General features: G+C 52.6%; 1 protein-coding gene across 9 annotated transcripts in view; it reads left to right on the forward strand.

The window, feature by feature from the left end:
• ADAMTSL4 (ADAMTS like 4) overlaps nt 1-12,629 on the forward strand; it is a 46,096-nt gene that overhangs the window by 2,030 nt on the left and 31,437 nt on the right. For 2 of the 9 annotated variants that reach the window (XR_012082062.2, XM_072984020.2), the window contains exons 3-6: nt 1,048-4,485; nt 5,332-5,488; nt 6,807-6,914; nt 8,743-8,863. The gene's annotated coding sequence lies outside the window, so the exon portion shown is untranslated. Of the gene's footprint in view, nt 1-1,047; nt 4,486-5,331; nt 5,489-6,015; nt 6,915-7,021; nt 7,194-8,742; nt 8,864-12,629 lie in introns of those variants that run through there. The other 7 variants (XM_072984013.2, XM_072984016.2, XM_072984015.2 and 4 more) reach the window with 7 other exon arrangements.

Below are 12,629 nucleotides of genomic sequence, written 5' to 3' on the forward strand. Positions count from 1 at the left end.
GCTCAAATGAAGGGCTGGTTAATGAACGACTTCCAAGATCTCAGGGTGATGGCCGTTCTAAGAGAGGGACTTTAGAAGGGTTCCATCCGCCAAGGTCAGCCGGCGAAGGCTTCCCCCAGTCACTTCTCCCAGGTGAGGAAAGAACTGGGCACCGGAGGAAGGATCCCGGATCCTGCGAGGACAGGCCACGGATCTGGCCTATCCCATCAAAAGCAGGAGCTCTGTCTTGCCTCTCCCTCATCTCCCCTACTCAGCGACGTTCACCTTCCCTTTCCAGCGAGGCTGCCAGGCCTATCTTTAGAAAGCTAAGAGGTCTGACCTACAAATGTCTAATTCCTCGGATCATGAGCGGTGCAATCCCTGGCATGTTGAAGGTGGATTATTTGGGCTTGAAAAGGGGAGGGATGGGGAGTAGATGTGGGGCTGAGGAAAAGAGAAGAAAAAAAGCCCCTCTTTCCACCTGTGGAACTCCCTGCCACATGAAATGTGGGTATCTTCTAGCTTTAGAGGACTATGGGGGGGGGGGTGGAAGAGTTTTACAGGGCATGAGAGGTCCATGAAAGCAATGGATCAAGAGCCTTCCTGTCCAAGAGCAGTATACCTCTGCCTACACTGAGAGACAGAAAACAAACAAACCAGGTGCTGGTGAGCTTCTGGATGTGGCACAGAACATGTGAAAAGTGTCATTTTCTGGACAATCGCAGTCCACAGGGCCATGATGGCTGGGAAAACGTAGTCGGAGAAAGTAACTTTGGCAAGCTGTATGTGGGAAGCAGGATGCTGGATAACACAGACCTTTGACGCTGCTCAGCAGGAAGAATTCAGGACCCTGTTTATATCTGGGGATTCCCTATCAAAAGATCAAAAGTATCAGCGCTGCTAATTCCGATTGTGGGAGAAAAAAAAACCCATCAACTTATTTTAAGTACCACTTTGTAAAAAGGGTTAGATTAGCAAACCACAGCAGATCAAAGCCCAGGGAGTTTTATTGTCCCTGTAACAATGCTGTAATGTTGAATTTAATGGGTGTTTTGCTTTGCATTTCAGGAGGACGCTTTTCAACAATCCCACTGTTGTGCCTTTTGTGGAGGAACCTTTTCATGAAGGTGGAAAACGATCAAAACAAAGGCAAGGCTGAAAGATCCGGTTTCAGGAGAGGAGCAGGAATGTTCAGCTAAGTCATTACTGTATTTTTTTAAAATGTCTCTGGGATTTTATGCTCCTTGGCTAATGCCAGAATGCTTTTTAGACAACATGTAAAAACAGGGTACGAGCCCTGGCAGTATCCAAGCATGTGTTTTTACGGTGATTTCTACTGGATGTTTTTTTTTACGGCATCTTTGAAAGTCCTCTGCATAGGCTCAGAGTCACTCTCTCCCTACCTCCCTAGTTCCCTCTGTGTTTCTGGGTGGTGTTGGGAAGTCTGTGGGAACCCCAGAATTTGCAGACATACAGAAATATTTCAGGAAAAGAAAGAGGACCCGGGAAGAGACACCCCCCCAAAAAAAACAGTTTTCAAAGGGGCCGGCAGGGTCAGGAGCCAGGAGAGAATTGTGGTTTGTTGGTTGCTTGGAGGTGCTGGTCAAAAATCCACATTTTAATGGGAAGAATTCCTTGTAAAGTTGCTTAAATAAAACCTCCTAGGAGATTAAAGGCACTCTGCACGTGCTTAAAGACTGGAAGGCAATATGGCCGAACATTGCCAGCAGCAGGCAGCATGGAGTGGAAAGCAGGCATGGGCCCCAATCCGATCGCTCTGAACATCCCAGCATGGCTGGCCTTTCTGCTCCCTCTCGCCTAGCGGCAGCTCCCCAACCAGCTTGCCTTCCGCCCTGGAAGTCTGGCGGCCATCACACTCGCCGCTTGCGGGTGCTGACAGGACCCTCAGCCGCCCTGTCTCCAGGCACGAGGTCCTCCAGACGGGATCGTACCAAGCAGGCGGAAGGAACCCCTTGGGCCCAGAGGCCTTCTTGGGGGGGGGGGCTTGTTTCAGAGGGAGGGGAAGGGGACACTTTTTTAGATAAGACAGGCAGAACGCAGGAGCTCTCCTTCATGGAACGACTCCCATGTTCCCCCAGGCCCATGTTCCCCATGAACTTGGCACTGGGGTGCCTCCACCACCCTCTGGAAGGCTCCACCCTCCCCAGCACGCGCTGTGTCTCCAGGACAGTATGTGCGCTGTAACCTTGTTCCCGTTGGATGCCCCTTTCGGCTGCCCTGGGATGGGCAGTTTAGCGAAAGGCTTTAGTGCTCTGTGCTACAGCGCTGTGGCGCCATCTTTCTGCTTGTCTTTCCTTCCCTCTGGCACTTCAGCACCCAGAGTTTTGTCGTCTCTCACACACACCCCTCCACATCTCACTGACCCGGCTCCAACTCCCCCTTTTTTAACAGAACAATTCATCATTTAAAGCAGGCGCCAATAATTCTGGCCACCAAAACCTGTCATTAAAAAAGTTCATAAAAATGAAGTTTATCTTGCAAAATACCGAGAGGAAAAGGGAAATAGCAAGTTTAGTACGAAGGATGATCTGTCTCACAGTCTCAGCCTTTTGTTTCCCCCCCCCTCCTTTTTTTAGCACATATCTCAGGGCTGTGGGCTTCTTATTTTGGGACCAAGTGCCCTACGGAACACAGCAGTCAAAATGGGGATGATTTATCAATTTGTTGCTAGACATGCAGATCGGGATGAGGGGCTGGTAGGATGAACAGCGGGGCAGCCCTGCCTCCTTGGACCCTGGAAAGCAGGGTGAAGCATCAAAGCATCAGGCCCAATGCAGTACAGTCACAAAGGGGCCCAAAACATGTGCAAAGTGCTCAAAGGAGAGACCCCCGGATCCGGCCAATGTCGTTTTCAGGAGGCTGGGAGTTTTCTTCTTGGATTTCCCCGAATGGATCTCGGAGTCAGGAAAGTAAAATCCCCGGACTGATAAAACAGATTCTGTTATCTCAGTGGCGGCTGCGGTCGCCCTCCCACCCACTGAGAGGCTCTGTGTACACAGGGTCTAATCTTAGCACATTTTTGGCCTGGGATGTTTCCTGCCCCCTTCCAAAGGAAATAGGGAGAGAATGAGTCACAGGCACAGAAAGAAGAAGAAGAAGACCGTTTTATTAAAAAGAGAACTGGAGGAGGTGTTTAGCTCTTAAATTATGCCAGGGGTTCTCCAGAGTAACATTAGTTTACCCCGTCTTCAGTTAGGCCAAGGTGGTTCTGGGTTCAAATGCAACCTCAGCTGTAAAGCTCACGTGGTGACTCCGGGCACGCTCTATTTCTCATAGTGAAATGACCTGCCTCACAGGGCTGTTGTGTCATGGGGACCGAAGCACAAGGAGACTTTGCATTAGGATTTTCTGATTTCTTGGACTACATATCCCACAATTCTCCATGCTGGGAGTTCAGCCTGACAGACATCTACGCGTGACTTCCCTGAAAAGATGACCTAAGTTGGAAGGTTTTGTAGCCTAACTAGGCCTAGCCCTGTGTAACTTCCTGTTCAGACAGGAAGTTCCCGGCCAACAGTGGAACAGTTTCCTTTCTGCACAGGAAGCTAGGTTGACCTAGGCCTAGTTAGGCCACCAAGCCTTCCAGTTTTTGCCTTTCTCCCCTGGGATATATTTTACAGTCCAAAAATGGACTTTCCCCCATGTTTTGGGATGGTGATTTATTTCCTTCCTTCCTTCCTTCCTTCCTTCCTTCCTCTGATCCACCTGTTCCCCAAAGATCCTTGGTGGCATTAGCCCTAAAGCCATCAAGACCACGGAGGGTTATGGGGTTTTTCTGAAGCTAGCAATTGTTCCCCTTGTACATTCGCCGCAGGCGATCCACAACCAGGAGGGCTTCTTTACAGCCACAGACAGATGTAGGCAAACGGCCCCCCTTTCTGCCCCCTTCTTTGCCCACAACAACAGGGTTGGGTTGCCAAAAATCAGCTCCGCTAAACCCAAATGTATTTAGTTGTGGTGCGGAAGGCGGCGAGGGGACTGGGTGGGGTGGTTTTGTTGGGTTTACGGATGCCTTTAGCAGAAGAAACGCTCTGGTTTGGGAGGAGGGCCCCTTACGTTTTAATTCTGGCTGTTTCAGCAGCATGATGGCCTCCCGATGATGAAGAATGTGTCGATGGAAGAGTAGCCTCCACATATTTCCTTTGCCAGCTTCATATTTAGGCCTCCTTCATTTCTCCAGGCTTTCTGCAGCCCTCCCTCCGTGGCTCGGTGTCACCCCTCTCCTTCCCTGCCTTATCGGTCAGTGATGTTTCTCATCCCCTGGCAGTTTCTCTCTGGGCTTTCACGCCTCCTGTCGTTTGCAGAGAAGCGTGTGTTGCTTTGTGATGGGTCGACTGGAAACAAGCAGGGGCTTCCTTTGCCATCCCCATGGTTCCGTCGCCTGAGGTCTACCTGAATCCCACTGCCGAAACGCGAAGGGCTTTCTTTCAGCTTCTAAGGCCGGCGTTTGCCTGGGAAAGGGGAGAGGGGAGTCTCGGAATCCAGGTAGGAGAAACCTGAAAGGTGGCCACTCGTGCGGGCGTGCCCTGGATTTGATTCCTCTGTGACTTGTCCCTCTGGCCCTCTTTTATTTATTTTTATTTATTTATTGGATTTATATACCGCCCCATAGCGCTACAAGCACTCTCCGGGCGGTTTACAATTTTAATTATAAAGGCTACACATTGCCCCCCCCAGCAAGCTGGGTACTCATTTTACCGACCTCGGAAGGATGGAAGGCTGAGTCAACCTTGAGCCGGCTACCTGGGATTTGAACCCCAGGTCGTGAGCACAGTTTTAGCTGCAGTACAGCGTTTTAACCACTGCGCCACGAGGCTCTTAACCTTTTCGGAGGTTTTGAAGCAGGCTTTGCGCCTCTTCCCCTCCCAGTGCCCCCTACCGTTTGGTTTCAGTCGCGAAGGAGCCCTTGAACAACAGTCACCGTCTGTTCCTTTTGGACGGGGCGGCTGCTCTCCTTTCCTCAGGGAACACCCCAAACAATCCTACCTTTATGCTTTGCCGTATATTAAGCTCCCGTCCAAAATACACAGTTCTTTCCCTAGGAAAAAAAAAAGGCAGCTTGGCCAGCAGAGCGCCTGAGCGTATAGATGGAAACGGGTGGCGCAGAATGCACGGTGCTCCTTTTCCAATCCCTGGAATTTTAACATACAACAAATAAGGGCCAAGAACTCTGAAAGAGAGACTTAACTATGGCCTCAAGTTTGAACACTATGCTAGGTGCGAAGTCTATGTTCACAATCCCAGAATTCCCTGGGCAAAAGATGACATCATGTGGAAAGGGGCGTGGCCCAATCTGACATGCAAATGAAGCCCATGTTTGTCTCTCGACAGCCAGCTATAAAATATGCACAAGAGGACATGCCCAATGCTGGCTGAAGAGAGCTGGATGTGGTTCTTTAAAAGGAGCCCTCCTTTGAACAACCCGCAAACTGGCTTGTCTGGATTAGACCTCAGGGGAGACCTCTCTGCTCACAGGAGCGGCTGACAGGTGAGTCTGGGATGCGAGACGGGTTTGGCTGAGAGAGGTACTAGGGTCCCTGATAGGTTCGGCCAGGGAATGTTTTTTTTTTTTGCTCGCTCCACTTCTCTAAGGGAAAAAGTCAAGCAAGGCAGCCTGGAGGATAGGTTAACTGGACGCCTTTCTTATCGCTTTCTCGGGTGTTGATGGGAGGACAGGGAAGGAGGGACCGACAGCCAGGCCGAGTGGTCGTGCAGGCCACAGCTTGCCAATAGTGTCTCCAGCGAAAGGACAATACACCTCATCCGTCTTCGTTTGGGGTCCAGCTGGAGTGGCTTCCCTCGGCTGGTAGAGTGTGGGAACCAACCCCCAGGTCTGAATCCCGTCCTCAGCCGACCTGCAGCCGACCCGCTCTGCCCTGGAGGGTTAGGAAGGGTGGCTTTGGACCCAGGAATGGCCGGAGAGGCCAGTGGGAGAGGCCCTCTGTGGCTTTTTTTCTGTTGGGCAGACATAACAAGAGCCCTCAAACCCTGGACAAGCCGAAGCTGGCAGGTCCCTTCTTCCATGGGTGACTTTTAGCTGGGATGAGCTGGCTCTCTCTGCCTTTCCTCAGCAGCCAAGAAATACCCTGGTTAGGACGAGAACTCAAGAGGGCCAGATGTGCCCAGAGGTGCCTTTGCTGAAGATAAACTACAAGCATCCCCCCTGTCCACAACAGAAAGCAAAAGGAGCACGCTGGAGCCACACCGGGTTGCACCAGGTTTCCAAGAGAAGGAAAAAGTGCTCAGCAGTGCCCCGGATTCCCTACAGCAGGGATTTAAAGCATGCCTGTTTATTCTGGAATCTGCCTTTCCGTGACCCACTGGGAGGGGGCAGATCCCTCTCTCTGTGTCTCTCCACCCTCCTGCCACTTCCACCCCTTTCCCCAGGCAAAGGAATCCAGCGTGAGGGCAGAGGACACGAGCAGGCAGGGAGGAAAGAAGAGGAGGAGGAGAAGCAGCAGCAGCTTCGATCAGAGAGAGAGAGAGAGGGAGGGAGATTGGGAGGAAGGGGACCCCATCCATCTGAGAGCAGGGTCAAAGAAGGAAAGGCGGGGAGCTTGCCTACTTTGAAGCCCAGGAAATAAAGTTTTTGCAAACTTCACCTCCCATCGCCAGCTCAGCTCAGGGAAGAAAGAAAAAAAAAATAAAGATATTTTGCATCTGCCGCGGCAGCTTTCCTGGGAAGCCAGAAGTGCCTAGCTGGGCGAGGAGAGGGGCCGAGAGCATTCTGCAAAACCCACAGCTCCCTCCCCCCCATCTCTTTCTCTCTCCTTTGCATTTGTTTTTGTCTGGACCCCCCCCTCCAGCTTCTGAACGGGACGGGATCTCTCCCACCCCCAGGAAAGAAAAACGTGGGGACTGCCAGCAAGCAAGCAAAAGCACCGGGACCAGCCAGCGGAGACAGGCAAAGCCAGGTATGTGTTGGGAGGTGGAAGGGGGGGAACACCTCTGGGGGGGGGGAAGAGTCTCTCCTCATCCTCCCCCCCACACACACACAGTTTGTTTCTGGCGGCAACTTTCGGTCCGGCTGCCTTCTCTCCTCCCTTTTTCTCAGCTTTTCCTCCTCGGCTCCCCAGATCTCGCCCTCTCCCTTCCTCGCTGCTGCTTTTCCTGCCTTCCCAGCCAGTCAGTGGGTCTGTTTGAGCCCCTGAGCCAGGCAGAGGCGACCCCTGTGAACCCCAGAAGGAAAGAAGGTGAGAGGAAGCAAAGATGTGGAGGCCTCCCTCCCTCTCTTTTCTCGGCTTGCCTCTTCCTTCCTTCCTTCCTTCCTTCCTTCCTTCCTTCCTTCCTCGCCTCCCTCCCTCCTCTGTCCCCCTGTCTCTTGCCTCCATTCAGCTGAACCCACAGCCTTTCCTTTCCCTTCCCATCCTGTCCACCATTCATCCCTCGTCACTCACAAGCTCTGCTGGCTTGATTCGCACTCGCACCTTGACGCTCACTCTCTCAACCTGGTGCGCGTTTCTCTCCCTCTCTCTTGCTCTCTCCCTCCCTCTTCATTTCTTCTCACCTCTCCCTCCTGCCAGGCCCACCTGCACCCACCATCTACCTGCTGGGTTTGGGGGGGGGAACAACAGACCTGCCCTCCTTTCTATTTCCACCTCCCCCCCCCACTTCTCTCCTTGGCTGCCTTCTGGCTAAACCCCTTCCATTCATTCCCTGCCTTTTTAATACTCTTTGGAGGTATTGAGTTTTCCCTCTTTCTGTACATCCCCTCTTTCTATTCATTTCTTTCCTATTACTTTTTACTATCCTTTTTTCCAGTTGTTGAGTTTCCCTTCCTTCCGCCAGCCTCTCTCTGGGTCCATCTGCCTCTCTGCCCCTCTTGACGTCTCTCCCTCCCTCCCTCCCTCCCTCCCTTCCCACCATGTCCGTCTGCCTCTCCATCCCTTCTCTGCGTACCTGTTATTTCTACCCCTCCACCACCCCTGCAGGTACCTCACTCACTCACTCACCTGCATCTGAACCCAGCCTCTGGGACCCCCTTCCTTCCTTCCTTCCTTCCTTCCTTCCTTCCTTCCTTCCTTCCTTCCTTCCTTCCTTTCCTGCCGCCCTCCCGTCTGCCGCGCCCCGTGGGGGACAGCGTGGTGGAGCAGGCAGTGCCAGTCTTGGCTGCCCTGGGATTTCTGCCGGTGGGGAGGGGGGGGGCTGGCCTGGCCCAGCGTTGTCCCTGTGCTTGGCTTTCTGGGTGACGAGGGGTGGAGGGGAGCCCTACCTGGATGATAAAACCTGCTCCTTTCCCAGCTGTCTTTTCCAAAGAAGTGGCAAAACCAAGAATGAGTCTCGATGGCCCCTTAAAAACTGAGCAGCTTTTAGCCACCAGAAGCTTTCGGGGGGGGGGGGGGAGTGGAGCATCAGGGAAGTGGCCTCTCCAGGCTCTGCCGGCGTGTGCCAAATAAAACTTTCGGTAGCCTTTCAGGTGCCTCAAGACTTTCTCCTCTGCTTAGATCTCAGTTAAATTCCCTCCACCCGTCTTACATTTAGGTGACCCTAACTCTTCCGTCTCCTTCACTTGTTTTTCTCTCTGTTTCTCCATCAGTCGGACCCACCTTGACCAACGTCGAATCTTCCAGATGGGCTGGCCTACGAGTCCCATCATCCCCAGCCAGCATGATGGGGGGGGGGTTGATCCAGCCCATTTGAAAGGTCCCTGGCAGGGGAAAGCTGTGGCGTTTTTCTTTCTCTGTTCTTCTGCATTTGGCTTCTTCACTTTTTCATTGGATTCTCCTTTTTCTCTCCCTTCAGATCATCTGTGGAGAAATGTAAACAGAGGCTCGAGGGTCCACCTGTTTGAGAGCAGAAACCTCCCCCCCCCCCCGGTTCCATCCTGTCACCAGATCTTTAACACCAAAACAAAGCCGGGGAAGTAAGTTGGCTTATATTTTAATTCCTTCTTTTTTAAAAAAAATGTTTACATGCAAAACGTTGCTGGTAACTGAGCCCCATCCCTGATCGTCTTCCCTGCCTGGAATCCCAGATATTTGAGTGGGAAGCTTGTAAATATTTAGTGGTTCAAGGAAAGTACTCTGTGCGCACTCAGAGGCACTGCTGGTGAGCAAGAAGGGCCAGGAAGCCGAGGTCTCTGGACCAGATCCAGCCATTCCTGGTGACTCTGAGAAATGTGGCAGCTGCCTCCCGTTTTTAACCTTATGGGGAAGTTTTATTCTGAATTTTGGAGCGGGCCTCCACTTCCCTGCACTGTCCCTTTGTGGCGGGAAAGAGGTCTGGGGCGTCATCCAGCCCAGACTGAGCACCATTTTGAGTCCTCTTAGCTTCAGTGGGTCAGCAGAACACTTCCCGATGTAAATCCATGAGCCATTCCATCTTTCTCTCCTGCACCCTTCCCTCTCCCTCTCTCTCCCTCTCTCTCCTCTTTCTCTGTGTTTTGAATGATTCTGCCTTCAGACCACCCATGGCAGAGAAAAGGCTTAAAAGCGGCGGGAGAAACACAGATATAAATGGGGCAAAAGATAAATGGGTAGGAGAAGGGGCTGGGAAAATCTAGCCCAGTGAGGGGAAAAAACGGTGGGCAGGGTGGTGTCCTTAGTTTCCAAAAGGGAATTGGCCTTTGGAATAGAACAAAACAAACCAACAAAAAAAGAGAGAGTGACTTTTTATAGCACCTTGTTAAGGGTATATGATCTTGTTCCCATTGTCTCTTAGGTGGTCAGCAAAAGGCCAGTAACTTGATTCCCCAAAGGCCGGAGATGCTTAGAGGTTTGGAAAGAGGGACCGATTTAATAGGGGTGGGGTCTTTCCATCTCTCTCTCTCTCTCTCTTTATGGCCGAGAAACTGTGTGGAAAATTTTGTGAGTGCACAATGCTTTCTTATATAAGCACTGCTTTTTTGGATGAGGCCCAAATGCCGACAAGAGCCAAGCATTAGCGCTCTGGAATTGAATATATTCTTCTTTCTTTCTTTTTTCTTCTTTTTAAATATCCCACCTTTGCTCAGGGTAGTGTATGTGGGTCTCCTTGCAAGAGTCCTTTGAGGTAAGCGAGGTCTGGAAAGCTATAGGACAAGCCCAAAGTCACCCAGCAGATCCCACGGCCAAGGGGAGATTTGAATCCAGGTCCTGGTGAAACACTCAAACTACTACGTGTATCTCGTAATCTTACTGTCCGAGTCTCAAAGGTTACAACCTTCCTTTGCTGTTTATCCATGTTCCGTGGTATTTCAGGGTAGATTTCTCACGAGATTGGAGGTTTTGTCTAGTTAGGGTGTCTTTACAGGAATGTGTTTGAATGGTAGGCTGTAAGAAACCCTTTTAAAAGGAATAAATAAATCATGGCTAATAGTTTTTAGGAGACTTATCTGTCTCACTAGAGTTGATCCTGCATCCTGTTGAGGGTGTGTTCGAAGCAGCTGGCTGTTGCTAAATCTTGTGGCAGCAAGTTCCAAAAGCAACCTTTGGAACGGCAAGACCCACAAGAGGGGATGTGACAGGGAGTGTGGGGCAGAGGTGGGCCTGCCAGAGGGACCTGGTTATTGGCTGTACGAACCGAAGGTGCACTTAAGAGGCCTTTGGTCTGATTCAGCCGATCGATCGCGCCTTGAGCTCTTGCGCATCGCCGCTGGCGACTAGGCGAGTCGGGTTTCTAACTCTGCTGTGCTCTGCCATGTTTGACATTTCCGGGCACGTGAAACCACCAAGATCTTGGCCCCGGCCAAAAGGAAGGGATGATCCTGACCCAATTCCTGCTCGTATTTATACGGGACAAACCATTAGTCATCTTCTTGGCGATGCAGATCTCTGTGTCTTTGCCAGTTTTGCTGGGTAAGAAAGAACACGCGTTTCTCACCTCCTGGGCTGACCCCCCCCCGCCTCCCTGGGCAGGAAAACGCTCAAGGCTGCCCCATCCGAGCGGCCTCTTCTCTGCTTTGCTTCTTCTTTTCCCCTGGATGGACCCAGAGGAGGGAAGGAAGCCTGGGTTGCTTCATCGCTCTGCAATGCACAGATGGAAGGGAGCCTCCCTCCCAGTGATGGAAACCATAGGAGAGGGTGGGAAGAGAAGTCAAATGTGTGTGTGTGTGTGTGTGTGTGTGTGTGTGTGGTGGTGGTGGGGTTGATAACCAGAACTTGGACAAACTCTTCCTTTGGACCACAAGGCCCAGCAAGCTGTGGTCCAAAGAGGCCATCACGCTTCTGTACTCTGGTGAGAAAAGAAGAGTTTCCAACAACCCAGTCTGATTTTCTTTCTTTCTTTTGGCCCACGCAAAGGGGCCTCATCCTTTCCTTTCTCATCAGAGCTCCCCTGTTCTTTCCCTCTTATCCTGGGGCCAGGAGGTCTTACCTCTTCCTCCGGGGGGGGGGAGGGTTCCCTACGCCTGGCTCCATTCGGAAAATGCTGGTAGCAAACGAGTTAAGGCCTCTTCCCCCCCCCCCCCCAACCTGTTTGGGCCTTAATCCTGGGCTCAAACCATTTAAATCTCTTTCTTGTGTCTGCCTGGAGGTCGCCCAGGGGAAGCAGAGGGGCCTGGGAGCCCAGACCTCAGGGAGAGTGAAGCAGGCAGGCAGAGTGTGTGTGTGTGTGTGTGGCAGGTTTAGTCTCTCTCCAGGATGTCTTTTTTCAATCTAGTTTTTTGATCACCTGCAAACTGCCTCAGTGTGCATGCACGCCTCGGTGTGCATGTGCCTCGGTTGGACGTTGCCGGACACCACCGGTGTGTTCGTTCCCTTTTGTGTATTAAAAAGGCAGCACACCGACAGGCATCTGATGCTCCTCAGCCTCTTGGCCGCCAGCGTCTTGATCTCGCGCTGGAGGGGAGAATCCCCCAGGGTGGTTGGAAAGCCTTCTGGGGAGCCCTCGTGCTCGTGGGGGGGGGGGGTAGGAGGAACTGCCTGTCTTGTCCAGCAGGGAGGGGGTCGCAAGACTTGGGGGCCTGTTTCCTTCCCTTAGACGGATGAAGCCCAGGAGGGGATGAAAGTATGGTGTGTCTATAGGAGGGGCCGGGGCTCCCTCGCCCCCCCTCCCCTGAGCAGGAGTCCCTTGCCAGGACCTCTGACCTAGCCGGCAGACCCCCTCCCCTCCTTCCCCGACAACCACATTCCTTCCAAGGCCCCTCCTCATCGGTGTGGAATGCTGACCCTGCTTGCGGGTGTCCCTCTGTGGCCGTCCTGGCAGAGCGTGGGGGGAAAAACAGCCCCTCGCCTCCCTGCAGACCTGACGGGGCCCAGGGGCTCGGATCCGGCAACACGCATTCCTTCGGGAAGTTTGCTCGAAGCCGAGCTTCCCGCCTGGGTTCTCCACCTCCAGCCTCGGCCGCCTTGGGGGTGCACCTGACACCTGCAGGAGGACGAGGCCAGGGAGACCCTCTTCCAGTTACTCGGCCACCCAAACTGCGGAGTTGCCAGGAGGCGTCCGGAGGCATCGGCTGCCGATCCCCAGCCCGGTTCCCACTTCCTGGTTGAAATAGACAACCGGAGTGTTTTTCTCCTTTCCACAAGAAAGTTTGATCCTGGGAGAGGCTTTTGCATGTCCTGGCGATGGATTTCTGTAAAATGCGTCAACATGAACCTGGCAAGAGAGGTTGCTTCTCCTGCGTGGACGACCGAAAGCAGGGGCCTGGGGTGGGCTGTGCGTGGCCTCGTGGTCGATCCCCCGGGCCTTTGGGCTTGCCACCTGGGTGT

Source organism: Pogona vitticeps, chromosome 15 (genome assembly GCF_051106095.1).
Source record: "Pogona vitticeps strain Pit_001003342236 chromosome 15, PviZW2.1, whole genome shotgun sequence".
NCBI classification, from domain to species: Eukaryota; Metazoa; Chordata; class Lepidosauria; order Squamata; family Agamidae; genus Pogona; species Pogona vitticeps.